The sequence below is a fragment of the Monodelphis domestica genome, chromosome 3 (genome assembly GCF_027887165.1).
Source record: "Monodelphis domestica isolate mMonDom1 chromosome 3, mMonDom1.pri, whole genome shotgun sequence".
In the NCBI taxonomy this organism is placed as follows: domain Eukaryota; kingdom Metazoa; phylum Chordata; class Mammalia; order Didelphimorphia; family Didelphidae; genus Monodelphis; species Monodelphis domestica.
In genome coordinates this window covers 83,636,237-83,653,528 of record NC_077229.1, presented here as the reverse complement: position 1 = coordinate 83,653,528, position 17,292 = coordinate 83,636,237, and the positions used below count along the sequence as shown (strand labels likewise).

Below are 17,292 nucleotides of genomic sequence, written 5' to 3'. Positions count from 1 at the left end.
CCCTTCAGAAGTACCTTCAATTGGGAAGTGTTGGGGGGAAAGATTTCCAGTCACCAGCAGGAAAAGTGGGTAACCCTCAGGAGAAAGTCTTTTTCCTACCTTCTCTCTTCGGTGTCTCAAGACTGAGAGAGAGCTACTGCTCTGTCCCCCAGAGTCTCCTCCTCCTCTGGATTCCACTCCTGCCTCCCCACCCCTCGAGGTGATCAATTTCATATACTCTTCAGTCTGGCACTTTTTCCTAGTGCCAGCCTCTGTCACATTGGTGATCATTGTGGTGATTAACAGATTGATATATACATTGAGAGAGGTTTTCTAATGTGACACCACATGATTTGATCTTTAGTTTTGAACTGTTTAAATTTTTTATCACTTACTTGGTTGAAGGGATATTATTGAATTTTTGGATAACATGAATCTATGATTCTTAGCCTGGTATTAAAGGAGGATAGTTGAGAGGGACAGCTGAAGGACCAAACAGATTTCTGCCTTCCCCAACCCTTAGGTTAGAAGAAAAGGTGAAATTTAATTCGATAAATTGTTTTAAGGATAAATGTCCTTGGTTAAAAATGTCAACTGCATGAACACATGGGGTGGACGTGGGTATAAAGTAGTTTGTAGAGAGATGACCTCTGGGTTTTTGTGTGCTGCCATAATGTTTAATATAAACTGACAATGTGTCATAGAGGCTATAAAGGCTCATATAAACTTAGAATAAAATAGGATATATATATGCATACACACACACACACACACACACACACACACACACACACACACACACACACACACACATATATATATATATATATATAAATAAAGGATGCTGTTGCGTTGGCCGAGAATCGAACCCGGGTCAACTGCTTGGAAGGCAGTTATGCTAACCCCTATACCACCAATGCTGGGGTGTATGGGGTGCTCAGGGAGGGGTAGTATCTCTGGTAGGGAGGGCTTGTCGTGCCCTCCTAGGGCAGATCTCCAGCCTCTGACCCCCACGTGACACCCAGCTCTCACTTGTGGCTCCCAGTAGTTGCTAGCATGTGGCCACACCCTGGGCAACAGCTTCGACAGGCCGGCTAAACCTTGTGAGGGTAGCCATTGGGTCGTCGACCCCTGGTGAACCAGGGCTTTGCTCACCCAGCATGTGAAGACTGCTTCGACTGAACAGACAGAAGAAACCAATAAGAAGGTCCAACGGCTGAGAGGGCGACACAGCAAAGCATTGTGGAGTGCTTGGGGCATGTTGGAGCACAAAGGACAACACGGCCATCCAATGCAGCTGAGGAAGTCTCCAGATGTAACAATTTTTCGCGCCACTGAACCCAGGCTTCCGACGCTGAGAGAGTGAGACTGTCTCTGTGCATCGGCTTTTCCACTTAAATCTCTTTCATGCACAAGTATCTTTGTGCACATTCATCTATTCTAACCCCGTCCACCCTCTTCAAGACCTGCGGCGATGGGGGAGTGACGACGCAACAGGTGGAGGTGACCACTGGCAGTTGTAGTCACGATCCTGCATGTAGGCGGCCCACGGACCAGTGGTTGCTCGGCCCTATGGGCAGCAGGGACGTTTGGCAGTATCCTGGGGCAACTGAGCAGCCCTCTCTAGGACAGCACTGCTCACCCTAATCAAGGGAGGGGACTAGAAAAGGTGTCCCAAACATTGCCTGCCCTACAAACACCTGGTCAGCAAACCGCGGCTGGCAGGTCATCCCTTTTAAGTGGTCGAAATCAAAGAAAAAATACAAAGAACCTCCTACTAGGAGCATGGAACATCAGGACATTACTTGATAGAGAGAATATCCCAAGACTTGAGAGAAGAACAGCTCTAATCGGTAAAGAACTGGTGCGATATAACATCGACATCATAGCCTTAAGTGAAACACGCTTACCAGAAGATGGATCACTCAGCGAACCCACCACTGGATATACCTTCTTCTGGAAAGGTAGAGCCTCAAATGAAGACAGAATCCACGGTATTGGCCTGGCCATCAAGACCAGTTTGCTCAAACAGCTGCCAGACTTGCCTTTGGGCATCAGCGAGAGGCTCATGAAGATTCATTTGCCTCTCAGCAAAGACCAGTATGCCACAATCATCAGCGCATATGACCAGCACAGAGGAGACCATCGAGCAGTTCTACTCTGACCTGAGTGCCGTTCTGCACTCAGTGTCCATAAATGACAAGCTGATACTACTGGGAGACTTCAACTCCCGCATTGGCCAGGACCATGAAAGATGGAAAGGAATGCTCGGCAAACACGGCATGGGCAAAATGAACAACAATGGCCAACTGCTACTCATCAAATGCTCAGAGTTTGAACTCACCATCACAAACACTGTGTTCAGAATGGCGAACAAATATAAAACAACCTGGATGCACCCACGATCAAAACAGTGGCATCTCATTGACTACATCATTGTACGCTGGCGAGACATCCAGGATGTAAAGATCACCAGAGCCATGAGAGGAGCTGAATGCTGGACAGACCACCGATTGGTTAGAGCGAATCTTCAAATGCACATTGCGCCTCGCCATCCAAAACACACCCAGACAGTTCGAGCATTTTACAACGTGAGTCGTCTTAGAGATCCATCTTATTTGCAAACATTCCAGTCCTGCCTGGACAACAAGCTTTCTGCCAAGGGACCACTCAACCGAGAAATGGAACCAGTTCAGAGACGCAGTGAAGGAAACATCAAAGGCAGTCCTAGGCCCCAAACAACGTAACCACCAGGACTGGTTCGACGAGAACAACACTGCTATTGAAGACCTATTGAGCAAAAAGAACAAAGCCTTTATGGAGTGGTAAAATAACCCAAACTCTGCTCCTAAAAAGGACAGATTCAAGTCTCTCCAAGCCATGGCGCAGCGTGAGATCAGGAAGATGCAAGACCGATGGTGGGAAAAAAAGGTAGAAGAAATCCAGCGGTTTGCTGATATGAAAAACTACAAACAATTTTTCAGTGCCCTCAAGACTGTCTATGGGCCATTAAAATCCACCACCACTCCCTTGCTATCCTCTGATGGTGACACTCTCATAAAAGATAAAAAAGGAATCAGCAACAGGTGGAAAGAACACTTCAGTTAGCTTCTCAACTGACCCTCTTCAGTCGACCAAAGTGCCCTTGATCAGATCCCCCAAAACCGCTCCATTGAACAACTTGACGTCCCTCCTTCAATAGAGGAAGTCCAAAAAGCCATCAAACAAATGAGTGCAGGCAAGGCACCCGGTAAAGACGGGATCCCAACCGAGGCCTTAAATGGAAAGGCACTCCAGGCATTCCACATAGTACTGACCAGCATATGGGAAGAGGAAGACATGCCCCCAGAACTCAGAGATGCCTCCATCATAGCCCTATACAAGAACAAAGGCTCACGAGCAGCCTGTGACAACTACAGAGGCATCTCACTACTCTCCACTGCCAGAAAGATCCTCGCCTGTGTTATACTCAACAGACTCCTGTCATCTGTTTCAGAGCAGAACCTGCCTGAATCACAATGTGGCTTCCGACCAGATCGCAGCACCATCGACATGGTCTTCACGGTGAGGCAAATGCAGGAAAAATGCCTTGAGCAGAACCTGAGCCTCTATAATGTCTTCATAGACCTGACAAAGGCGTTCGACACAGTGAACAGGGACGCATTGTGGGTGATCCTCAGCAAGCTCGGTTGCCCAGCAAAATTTGTCAAACTGATCCAGCTCTTTCATGTCGACATGACAGGGGAAGTCCTATCTGGTGGAGAGACTTCCAATCGCTTCAACATCTCCAATGGCATGAAACAAGGCTGTGTCCTCGCTCCGGTACTATTCAACCTATTTTTCACCCAAGTATTACGACATGCTGTGATGGATCTAGACCTGGGCGTCTACATCAAATACCGACTGGATGGCTCACTATTCGACCTTTGCTGCCTGACTGCAAAAACAAAGACAACAGAGAGACTCATCCTGGAAGCTCTCATTGCAGATGACTGTGCTCTCATGGCCCACCAAGAAAATCATCTCCAAACCATTGTGGACAGGTTCTCCACAGCAACAAAACTGTTTGGCCTGACTATCAGCCTCAGCAAAACAGAGGTGCTGTTCCAACCTATACCAGGGAGGCCAACGAACCAGCCATGCATTACAATCGATGACACGCAGCTTTCTAACGTCAACACTTTCAAGTGCGTGGGCAGCACCATTGCCAACGATGGGTCCCTAGACCACGAGATTAATGCCAGGATCCAAAAGGCCAGCCAGGCACTCGGGCGGCTGCGCTCCAAAGTCCTCCAACACAGAGGTGTAAGCACTGCGATGAAGCTCAAAGTGTATAATGCAGTGGTCCTCAGCTCGCTCCTGTATGGTTGTGAAACATGGACACTGTACCGGAAGCACATGAAACAGCTGGAGCAATTCCACCAATGCTCCCTCAAGTCAATCATGAGGATCCGATGGCAGGATCGAATCACGAATCAGGAAGTCCTTGACAGAGCCAACTCCACCAGCATTGAAGTCCTGGTCCTCAAAACCCAACTACGATGGTCTGGACACGCCATCCGCATGGACCTACAGCGAATACCAAGACAGGTATTCTATGGTGAACTGTCAGCTGGACTCAGGAAACAAGGCCGACCAAAGAAAAGATTCAAGGATCAGCTAAAGTCCAACTTGAGGTGGGCTGGCATTACACCAAGGCAACTAGAACTCGCTGCCTCTGACAGAAGCAGCTGGCAAACCCACATTAACCATGCCGCCACCACCTTTGAAGATGAACGACGTCGACGTCTTGCCGCTGTGCATGAATGCCAACACCAGGCCACAACCGCACCTCCCGTAACAACTGGCGTCCCATGCCCCATGTGCCACAAACTCTGGGCCTCAGCCTTTGGACTCCAAAGCCACATGAGGGTACACCGTAGATGAAACTGCACAAAGACAATAGTCATTCTTGATCACCGAGAGACTACACTACTATAAATAAAGGAGCTGATAGCTGATAGTAATATTGAAAGAAATGGGAATATTTGATGTGGAGAAAAGAAGATTGGCAAAAGTATTAAATAACTGTCTTCAAGTAACTGAACTACTATCACATAGGAGAAGGATTAGGCTTGTTCTTTTTGTCCCCAGAGGTCAGGTCTAGGAATAATGACTGTACATTACAAGGAAATGATTAGAGTTTGATGCTAGGAAAAACTTTTTTTTTTTTTACTATTAGAGTTGTCCAAAAGTGGAATGGGATTTTTTGAGAGGTAATGGGTTTGCATTCATTAGAGATCTTCAAGGAAAGTTTGGATGGTTGCCAAGTACAGATTCAGTAGGGATTTCCATTATGGAAAGATGAAAATCATGGGAGTTGAGAAGGCTGACAAATTGGGTGGCCAGTGTGTTTGAGGGCCCATCAATATTATACTTAAGTGCCTAATGATGTGGGTAGGGTTTGTGGTGAAAATGAAGCCTAGGAGACCTTCTGGAGGGAGAGGAATTTTTTGGGGGCTGATAGAATGCTATAATTAGAAATTCTAGAGGGCAATAATTACAGATGAAATGAACCTTCAAGAACTGCTTGCTTAAGGATACAAAATAAACCCACATAAATCATCAACATTTCTATTTTCCACCCACAAAATTCAACAAGAGAGATAAAAGGAAAGTACATTTAAAATAACTGTAGACAATGTAAAATAACTAGGAGTATACTCCCCTTAACAAACCCAGAAACTATATGAACACAATTACAAAACACTTTTCACATAAATAAAGTCAGACCTAAATAACTGGAAAGATATTAATTGCTAATGGATAGGCCAAACCAATATAATAAAATGACAATCCTACCTAAATTAATTTTACCTATTCAGTGACATACCAAACCATCCAAAAATTATTTCCCAAAATAACAACAACAACAAAACAAAGTTCATCTGGAAGAATAGAAGGTCAAGATTAGCAAAAGAATTAATGAAAAAAAATGAAAGAAGGATGCCTTGCCATACCAGATACTAAACTATATTATAAAGTGGTAATCATCAAAACAATTTGGTATTGGCTTAGAAACAGAGTAGTGGATCAACAGAATAGGCTAATAAATCAACAGTAACCTAGTGTTTGATAAACCTGAGGATCCTAGCTTTTTGGGGGAAGAACTCACTATAGGTAAAAAACTGCTTGGCAAACTAGAAAACAATATGGCAGAAACTAAGCATAGATCAACATCTTACACCATACACCAAATTAAAAATCAAATAGGTGCTTGATCTAGAAATAAAGGGTGATATCATAAACAAATTAGGGAATACCTAGAAAAGTCTACCTGCTAGACCTATAGATGAAGGAAGAAATTATGACCAAATAAGACACAGAGGATATTACAAAAAATGAAATGAATACTTTTTATTACATTAAATTAAAAAATTTCCATATAAACGAAAGCAAGAAACTAAGATTAGAAGGTAAACAAAAAGTTGTCACGACAAAGTTCTTATTTCTCAAATATATAGAGAAGTGACTCAAATTTGTGAGAATACAAAACATTCCCAAATTAATAAATGGTCAAAGGATATGAACAGGCAGTTCTCAGATGAAGACATTAAAATTTTCTATAGTTTTATGAGGAAATCACTATTGATTAGAGAAATGCAAAATTAAAGCAACTCTGAGATACCACCTCATACCTATCAGGGTGGTTAATATGACCAAAAAGGAGAATGATAAATATTGAGAGAGATGTGGGAAAACTTGGATACTAATACACTTTTGTTGGAACTATGAACTGAAACAACCATTCTGGAGAGTAATATGGAGCCATGCCCCAAACTATACATACCCTTTGACACAGCAATATCACTACCAGGTCTATATCCCAAAGAGATCAGAGATAAGGGGAAAAGGACCTACTTGTACAAAAATATTTTTAGCAGCTCTTTTTGTACTGGCAAAGAATTGGAAACTAAGAGGCATTCATCAATTGTAGAGTGGCTGAATAAGTTGTAGTATATGGTTGTAATGGAAAACTATTGAGCCATAAGAAATCAAGAACAGGATCAAGTCAGAAAAACTTAGAAAAACTTACATGGATTAATACAAAATGAAGTGAGCAGAACTAGGAGAAAAGTGTGTACAGTTACAGAAACACTGTATGGTGATCAGCTGTGAAGTACTAAACTATTATCAGCAAAACAAGTTTCTAAGATAACCCCAAGAGACTCATGCTAAAAAAATACTATTCAAGGAAAGAACTTTTGGAATATGATCACAAATCAAAGCACATCATCCTTCACTTTATTTCCTTTATGAGTTTTTTTTTTACTGTATGTGTGATGTGTGTCTTCAAATCATGAGGATGTGGAAGTACAGATTGTATAAAGCACTTGTATAATCTATATATCATACAATTTTACCACCTTGGGGAAGGGGAGGAAAGGAGGAAGATAATATGAATTGCAAAATTCCAGGAAACAATTCTCAAAACTTATTTCCATGAATAATGAAAAAAATAAAATTTAATTAAAAAAGTACTTGATTAGTAATGATAATAAAGTGAAGGTCTAGAAGAGGCAGTGAAGAGCAAGGAATATGTATATACTCCCCCTCCTTGGCCAGTGGGGCCATAAATAAGGCATATTTAGAACTGGAGAGGATTCAGGAATGCAGTGTCCCCTAGGACACGAATGAGCATGCAAAAAAGAGGAAGAAGAAGTAGTCCGAGGTAGGAAGGTATCTGTAATAATATGGTGTCATGGGGACAGCTAGGTGTCTTAGTGGATAGACAACTTGGCCTGAAAATAGGAGATTCTGGGTTTAAAACTGGCTTCAGATTCTTCCTAGCTGTGTGTCCCTGAACAAGTCATTTAACCCCAATTGCCTAGCCTTTACTGCTCTTCTGTCTTGTAACAAATACTTAGAATTGATTCTGAGACAGAAGATAAGGGTTAAAAAAAGAGAATATTGTGTCATAGAAATCCAGGAAAGAGAGAATATATAAAGTCAACATTTTGGTAGATGAAAAGAGTATGGTTCCAAATAAATAAAACTTACTTGGTTAAGCACCAAAACTTAAAAAACAATTTTTAAAGTTAATAATAGCTACCATTTATATAGTATTTGTTATGTGCCAGGCACTATGCTAAATGTTTTATAATTATAATCTCATTTGATTCTTACAACAATCCTGAGAAGTAGGTGCCTTATTATCCCTGCTTTGCACTTGAGGAAACTGAAGTTAAGTGACTTTGCCAAGAGCACATAACTAATAAGTGTCTAAGGTAGGATTTGAACTCAAGTCTTTCTGACTCCAGACTCAGCTCTCTATACACTATGCCACTTAGCTGTTATAACTATTCTTGGCCTTTCTGAAGTGTATTACATGTGATCAAAGTAACAAAGTAGTTTTAAAAAATGTCACAACCTGTCTCAAAATACCTAGTAATTAAATCTTTATCAATAAGGTAAAAATATGCAAATACTGCTTTAGGCAAAAGCCTTATGAAATAACACTGGAGAGCTCCGATTTACCCTTATAGTCCATGTAAATCTTTGCTGTTATTCATTCATTTCAGTTTTGTCCGACTCTTCATGACCCTATTTGGGATTTTCTTGGCAAAGATACTGGAGCATTTTGCCATTTCCTTCATCAGCTCATTTTACAGACAAGGAAACTGAGGCCAATAGGGATAAATGGCTTGCCCGGGGTCACAAAGCTAATAAATGTCTGAGGACAGATCTGAACTCAAGAAGAGTCTCACTGACTCTAGGTCTAGAATTCCATTCACTAAGTCATGTAGCGGCTCCATGTAAACTTGGATATTCTTATTCCAATAAAGAGGGATTATCAAGAGATAAAGATTTAAGGGGATCTGAAAAAGTTATTAGAATGGAAGGAGAAAGAATTAAATTAATATTCAGTGGATTAGATTCCACCATCCTCTGTGAGTCATAATTGCTTGAGTAGGTAGAAGAAAGAAAAGAAAAAAGGAAGAGGGGACCTTTACATGTCTTCTCACCCAACATGGATATGAACTGAGAAAATATAATAATTTTTTTAGCTTCTTGAAAAGTTGGTGGGTCTAGAGGGGAGAGTTATCATAACAGCTATGGAAGGGTTGGGTTGGGATGTGGTGCCCAATAGGAGGCTGGTCTTATTACGTAAACCATTTTACCATATCTTTCCATGGTGGTGGTCAGGTTTCAAAATGAGTTTTATCTTGGGAGCCATGTGTTTCCCAAGAGAGAACTTTAACTGAGCCATGGCTATACTTCTCAGGACTTCCATCTCACCACAGAAAAGAGGGTATATCAATGACAGAACACAGGGTGAAGGAGATAAAAAATGGATCCAGAGAGAGGATATATGCTTGTCTTAGGAGAGTTAAGTAGTCATGGTAAGGCAGGGGAGAAAAATGAGCCTGATGACCTGAGGTGAAGAGAGACTCCTGCTCCATCTCATTACCCTCTTCATAAATAGATATTTCTAAGACTCAGGCACAGTAGAAGAAAAATCTGCTAAAAATGAAAGAGAATGTAGTGAGACCTACAAATGTACTACTGTGACTGTGAAAATGTGGGTTCAATGACTGTGAATTGCCAAAACTGCAAAAATAATTTTAGTGTCTTGATTTTATATCAAAAATAAGTGGTCGCCATGGGAAAAATTCCCAAATATGAAATACCCAAGTCAGCTGGGTTTTATGGAGATTTTAATTAATACGAATGAAGGAATTAAGGGAAGGGAGAGAGACACAGTAAGAGAAAATAGTAGGAAAAGGCTAGGGCCTAGGCCAAATGGCTTAGGCCTTTCTCTTTAAGAGAGAAAACTAAGTCAGTCTTTTATCCACTCACCATAAGATTTTGTCCCAAGCAAAACTCCAACTAAGTTCAGAGGCCCAGCTACTCCAACTAGTCCAAGATCCAACTCCAAAACTCCAAACACTTCCAATTCAGTAAGTCCCTTCCTTTTAAGTACATTTTCTCTTATGTCACCTCCCCTAAATTTTCACATCTACCAATCACAGTAGATGCTTTTCCTAGGACTGCCCATTCTTAGTTCATAGCATTCTTTAATAAACACCTTCTCTGGGTGGACTAAAACTTCACACCTCTTTGTTAAGCTTGCCTTTTGTAAGTTGCTTGACCTTTTAGTGATTAATTTAACCTTTATAGGTACTTAGCACCCTTTTGTATTAGATCTAAAAATAGACCTAGCTTAAGGTTCTAGCTTTACTCTAAGTATGAGTTGGGGACTTTTCATTGTTCAGTAAGGAATTTTATAACTTTATCTTCCCCTAAAGTATGCCTAAGTATGGGTAGAGTAATGTTAAAATTCCCATTACATTCCTGATAAAGTGCCTCCATTTATTACAATAAGGAAATAGCTTAACCAAATCTTCTAAGGTAGAGTCTGAGCAGTTTTTAAGATTCACACTGCCATAGTAGGAGAATAGAGGAAGGATCTCAATTTTTTCATTTCAGAATCTCCTATGTCATGAAGGAAGTAGAATAAAGAAAGACCATCTTAATCCTCAGCCTATGAATGGGAGACTAGAACTCAGAGTAGCATAGATAGGAATAAAGAAAAAATGAACAAAGTAAACAAACTTCTTAGAAAAGGACTAACAAAAGAATGTTATTTAAGAGGTGGAAGAAGGTATGGGGGAAGGGGAAGATTGTCAAGTAAAGAAAAGAGTAAAAAGTGAGGTAAATTTGTAATTTAAGTATACTGAAGCACTATGGGATGGGGCAAGATTGAGAGTAGGCATAGAGAGAGAGAGTCTGGGGAAATAGAATAGGATCAAATTAGTGAAACCAAACTAATCAGAAGGACAGAGTGATGACTTAAAAGTAAACTTTATTATGAAAGAAATAAATGGAAAAATACAAAAACTATAACACTTATAACTCAAATGTGAATGGATGAACAATCCAATAAAATGAAAGAGAATAGAAGAATGAATAAGAAAACAAACTCAACAGTTTGATGCACACAAAAAAGACATTTGACAAAAGAAGATACATACAGACAGGTCAAAAACAAACACTGATGATCTATATAGATATAAGGTTTCCAAGTAATCTATAGGTCTTTGATCTCTTATTTTTTAACCTTAAAAAATTCTTACCTTCTGTTTTAGAATCAATACTGTGCATTAGTTCCAAGGCAGAAGAGTAATAAGGACTAAGCAATGAAGGTCAAGTGACTTGCCCAGGGTCACACAGTGAGGACATTTCTGAACTCAGATTTGAACATAGTAACTTCTGTCTCTATACCTGGTTCTCAATCCACTGAGACACCTTGGAACCAACTGCTGGACCTTTGTGCTAAAATCAGAGGAGATAAAAATTTCACTTAGTGATAGAGGAATAAATAAGGGGAAATCCTGTTCTCAATCTTATTAAAAATAGGGGAATAATGGCAGATGGGTTGGGAATGATGGGAACCCCAAGGAGAAGTAAGCACTCCTCTTTCTAGAATTTATGATAGGGGAAGAGAGAATATCTAGATATAGTCTGACATGTGCTCCAGGTTTTGGAAAAATAAATTTGAAAAGGTTCAAAGGATAGTCAGAAAGTATCCCATGCATTAAAATGCTTCAGGGGTAGTTTGCCCAGGGAAGTTGGAATATACTTAAGAATAAAATTCTGAAGAAACAAATGGAAATTATTCCAATGAGAAGGAAAAGTGAGATTTATCAAAAGAGTTTGGTTTAGATATACTTTTAATGCTCTAGTCAATTTAGATTGCATTAAAAAAAGAAATGTACAGGAAACAAAAGCAAGATTAGGTAACTGATTGTGGTATAGTCCTATGAAGATTATGTCATGAATACTAAAGCTCAGAATCAACTGAAGGAAACATTTAAAAAAGTTTCAAAAAATATGCATTGGGTGAAAAAAGTCCCTTTCTATTGAACACTTTTCATCAATGATTTGGATAAATACATAGATGGCATCAAATTCATAGATGGTATAAGCTGGGAGGGGTAGCTAGCACTCTGAACGAGTTAGAAACAAGTAGATCATGTCTGTCTAGACATTAGATTGAATCTAATGAGATGAAACCCAATAGGGATAGATGCAAAGTCTTGCCCTTGGGTATGAAATAGAAATTTCACTAGTATAAGATTGAATTAGACATCAGCTATGTGGAAAAAGATCTGGGTGTTTAGTGGAATACAAGCTCATCATGAGTTTACTATGTTATGTGGTAGGTAAAAAAGCTAACAGGACTTTGGTCTGCAATAAAAGAGGAATTGTCCTTACGAAGAGGGAGGTGACAGTCTTACCATACTTTACCTCCTTAGACCACATCTGGAGTACTGTGTTCAATTCTGGGGCCATATTTTAAGACCACTGGCAAGCTGGAGAGTATCCAAAGGATAGATATCAGTATGGTTAAGGGCCTTGAGTCCATGTTGTTTGAGTATTGGTATAAGGAATTGGTGATGCAGAAGAGAGAACTCAAGGTGGACATGACAGTTGTCTTCAAGTACCTGAAGGACTGTTATATGGGTGAGGGATTAGATTTGCTCTGGTTTTTGTTTGTTTGTTTTCCCCAAGAATCATGGGTAGACATTGCAAAGGGAGCAATTGACTTTAAATGCTCTGCTCAGGACAATCAATGACCATTTGACCAGTACCATTTCAGTCATATGGTTAGTCCTCAACCATTTATTAAGCACTTAAGCCTTGTTCTGAGTGCTGGTGATACAAAGAAAGACAAAAAAAAAGTCCCTGACATCAAGGAGCTTACATTCAAATGCAGGAGACAACATGTCAATAACTAGGTACATACAGGATAAATACAGATGGAAGATAGTCCCTGAGGGGGAGGCACTAGCAGCTGAGGGGAATTAGGAAAAACCTCTTGCATCAGAAGGGGAGAGTGAGTGTTATAGCCAGTGAAAATGCATGGAGATGAGAGATGGAGTGTCATTTTTGAGGAACATCTAGTAGGCCAGTATGGCTGAGTCACAGAATTCATGGAAGGGTGTAAATTATAAGAAGACTGGAAAGATAAAAGGGTGAGATCACGAGGATCTTTAAAACCAAGGAAAGAGGTTTCTGTAGATATTAGGGAGCCTCTAGATCTCAGGGAGCAGGGCAGGCGACTCAGCCAGATCTATGCTTTAGTAATGTCCCCATGGCACTCTTCTGTGAGTCCAGGGGAGGGTTTATGTAGGGCAGCTGCCATGGAATTAGAAACAAGATTTGGCAATGGATTTGATTTGTGAGATGAGAGTGAGTGAAGATTTAAGGATGGCACATACTGAGATTTCGAGCTTTGGAGGACAGCTAGGACCTTAAGAATAACAGAAAAATTTAGAAGCAAGGAAAGTTTTGTTAAGAAAGAGAATGAATTCTTTTTTGGACATGTTGAGTCTGGGTTACTTATGGGACATTCAATTTGAAATAACTAAAAATTATTTGGTGATGTGTAATGATAGTTTTGGAGGGAGGTTAGGGCTGGATATATAGATCTGAGCAGGGTTGTGTGGGCAAATAACCAAGAAATGTTATTTGAAAAAATGAATGTATGACACATTTTTAAGTTTAATCTGAATTGTTAATATTTTTTCCCTCTTAAGATTAGACAATCAATGAAACAATAAATCAAACTCTGATTTGTAGCATTTGCTAATTTTTGAGGTGTAAATACTCACACTGGAAATGTATCAGTTGGTTCCTGGGAGCCATTTCCAGCTGCCTTCAACACATGCCTGGGCCTGGGAATCAGCTGGACATAGATAATAACTGAAACCATTGGAGCTGATGAGATAACTGAGTGAGATAGGATAGAGTAAATAGAGAAGGGGGCCCAAGACAGAGACTTGAGAATACCCCATTAGCAGGAATGAAATGGATGAAGAACCAGCAAAGGATACTGAGGGGTGTAAACCTCAAAATTTCTTAGACTTATAAATGTTGGAAATTTCACCATTGGGAAATTTCATACTTGAAGAATTTCCTATTGATAGTGGGTCTTGACTATTGGAATGTGAACCCCATTGGCATGGGAGGTTCCTTCTCTTCCCTTCTTAAGATTACTTTAGGACAGAAACCTTTTGCTGAACAATGGAAAGGACTTTGACCTATGCTTAAGCATAGAACAGGAATTTCTTTGAGTCATGATTGATTTTAGAATTGATACAATGGAGATACTTGGAATCAATCTCCACCCTATTCAGTCCTAACAGGATTGAGTAAGGGCTGCAGCCTAGATCAAAATTTAATTATTCCAATCTCTACCCTACTCAGGTTAACAGGATTTAGAAAGGGCTATAGCAAAGGATCAAAGATTTAATTATTTGAAAATATGACCTTCAACAGACATGTGCAAAGCCAGAGACCTCTGGGCGGTCCTGGGTTAAGCTAGAGCCTCCATTGGCACAGGGAAATTGGTGGACAGGTGATTGGTAGATGTGAGGACTGAGGGGAGGCAACTTGGATGGTTTCCTTAAGGATAGGGGGGGCTGAAGACTCGAGGGGGGTTGAGAAGTTGGTCGGTGTGGTTGGTGTGTGCTCTGAGAAGCTTGCTCAGAAGGAAGCTGAAGGTGGGGGCCTCTGAGACTGTTTCTCCATTTTGGTCACGTGAGTAATAGGGACTGATCTCTTTTCTTTGCCCCAGCTATCTAAGGGCTGGGGCCTTTTGGCCCAGCCTAAACAGAAGGGGTATTTAAGCCCTATTCCCTTCTCTCCCTTTTTCTCTCTCTATCTCTAATTCCTTTCTTCCTCCTATTGTAATTAAACTCCATAAAAGATTGACTGCTGAGTTAAGTTTTCATTTAGGAATTACATAGCTGAATTCCTTGGCAACCTTAAATTAATATATATCAGTCTTTTAAAGTGATTTCCTTGTCACAGGGGACATCAAACAAATAGGAGGAGACTCAAGAAAGGATAGCAGCACTGGCAAAGGTTTTCAAATTAATGTGCCCAAACTGCAACTTCATATGTTTTCCAAAATTCTAAGATCCAAAATGTCCCCTCCCTTCTCCCCTCCGCCCCCCATCTTGGAGATGGTAAGCAATTTTAAGTAAGAGTTTTAAGGATGAGGGAAATACGAACATTTTATTTATAGTTCTGGGTAATTTCTTGTGACCCTCTTTCCTCCCTTTCTCCTCCTCCCACTGCATTTCTTGTTTCTAACTGGTGCTATCCAAAAGGATAGATTAGGCTAAGAAGTCTGACTAAGTAGGTGTTATTCTATGAAAATGGAGAACCCAATTAGAATTTTGCTACAGTATTCCAGGAAAAAAATGATACAAATTTGGAAAAGGGTGGAAGTTTGGAATAAAAATAATAGAATAGATACAGAGGGGGAATCATTAGGATTCGGATATTGCCAAAATAGGCAATCTCTATCTTCTAGAAGGTGGCTAGTTAATGTTAGAGGCAGGTGTCTCTCACACTTTGGCTATATCCTAGGGACTATTTTCCTCTTTTTTTTTATTTGAGGAAAATCAAGAGGGATAGGAATGGGATAAAAAATAATAATAAAAAGAAATGGCATTTATGTAGCACTTTAAAGTTTACAAAGTTCTTTTGAAAAATTTAATTTTTTTTACCAGTTACACATAATAAATTTTGACACAAGTTTTCCCAAGGTATATGCCCAAATTTATCATCCTCCCTCCCTTCTCCCTCCTGGTGCTGGCTGGTGATTCAATCTGGGTTATATATATATTATCATACAAAACACATTTCCATATTATTAATTTTTGTAAGTAAATAATCTTATAAAACCAAAACCCTAAAACATAATCTCAAATAAACAATTGAGAAATTGTAGGCTTAGGTATACATTCTGACCATTCTGACTCCTGAATTCTTTCTTTCACTGGTATTGGCTAGCATTCTTTTTCATAAATTTCTCAGAATTCTTCTGGATCATTGTATTTTTGCAAAGTTCATTATAAATATTATCTCATTTTATCTTCAAAACAATTGTGAGAAAGGTGCCATTATTACTCCCATTTTATAGATGGGAAAAGTAAGATATACAGAGGTTAAGAGCCCAGGATCAAATATCTAGTAAATGTCTGAAGTTGGATTTGAACTTCTGATTCCAGGACCATTGATTTATCTACTGTACCACCTAGAATAAAGGAGTGAAAAGGAGAAGAGAAGAGAAGAGAAGGGAAAGGGGGGGGTGAGAAGGGAAGGTAAAATGGGGAGCACCATCTTGGGACAGCTGGGATGAAGGATCTTGGCTTTGAGGGAGGGCTTGTATTTATGCCTCTCTAACCAGGATAGACGGTTGAAAGGGAGGAGCTAGGGAAGGGAATGACCTTATGAGCCTGGCTTCTTATCTCTCATATCCTTTCACCTACTGCTACAATCTGTGTTCACCAAACAAGGACAAACCTTTTCTGGCTTGGCTTTCCAGCTCCCTCTCTGCCCCAGCTTCAACTTGGTCTCCAGTTTTTTTTCAGCGACATTCCCTCAGCCTCTCGCTTTTGGGGGTGGAGTCTGAGGTCCGGTCTAGAGAATCTGTAGCCATTTCTTCTTGACTTTGGATAACAGTGAGAAGCAAGTGGCATCCTGACAACAGAAGAGGGTGACCTTGGTTTTCCAGAGCTACCTTCTTTGAAGACAAAGACAGGGAGAGAGACAGACAGACACCAGGTATTTCCTAAAAAGAAAAGGCTGAGATTCAAGCCTGGAGCTGAAGAGATTGTTGCTCAAGGCCAGTGATGGTGAACATTTTAGAGGGGTGGGTGATGTGAGAAATGTCTGCAGGCACCTGTGGAGAGGGAGAGGAGAGCAGCCTGGCCCTGTGTCCCTCTGGCTTTCTAGTAATGAACTCTGGAGAACTCTGTGCTGGGGTAATGGTGTGGGTGATCACAGAGAGGGCTCCGAGTGCCCCTTCTGGCACGTGTGTCATAGGTTTGCCACATGAGGCTATATGAGACAGAATAAGAATGGGCATGGATATAAATACAGGAAACTGTGATGATGAGAAGACAGAGATAAGGATCCAGAGAGAGTCTTGAGAGGAGGTTGGGGAAATTAGGTGAACTAGGAATTGGAGGGATATTGGGAGTTGGACAAAGCTAGGCCCAGGGACTTTTTGCTACAAACAAAATGAGACTTGGGTTTGTTGAATTGTTATGTCCTCAAGTGCCAGGGGAGGGGGGTGGTTTCTCTTTTGCCAGTGCTATGGATTAGTTCTACTTAAAGAGACTATTAGGTAGGAATTAGGGAGAAATCTATGTGTTTTTTTCAGAAGAAAAATAACCTTGCCAGGCCAAGTTATCTCTTGCATCATTGGCCATTGATGTGAATGGTAAGGACCTTGTGTAGCATTGGCTTACT

The 17,292-nt window shown here is 40.5% G+C and overlaps 1 protein-coding gene across 10 annotated transcripts in view; it reads left to right on the top strand.

Moving 5' to 3' along the window:
• The first annotated feature begins 16,316 nt into the window (after nt 1-16,316).
• The window catches only part of LOC100013359 (cytochrome P450 4F3-like), an 85,956-nt gene continuing 84,980 nt past the window's right edge, over nt 16,317-17,292 (top strand). For 8 of the 10 annotated variants that reach the window (XM_056822321.1, XM_056822319.1, XM_007489706.2 and 5 more), the window contains exon 1: nt 16,320-16,602. The gene's annotated coding sequence lies outside the window, so the exon portion shown is untranslated. Of the gene's footprint in view, nt 16,603-17,292 lie in introns of all 10 variants that reach the window. The other 2 variants (XM_056822322.1, XM_056822320.1) reach the window with 2 other exon arrangements.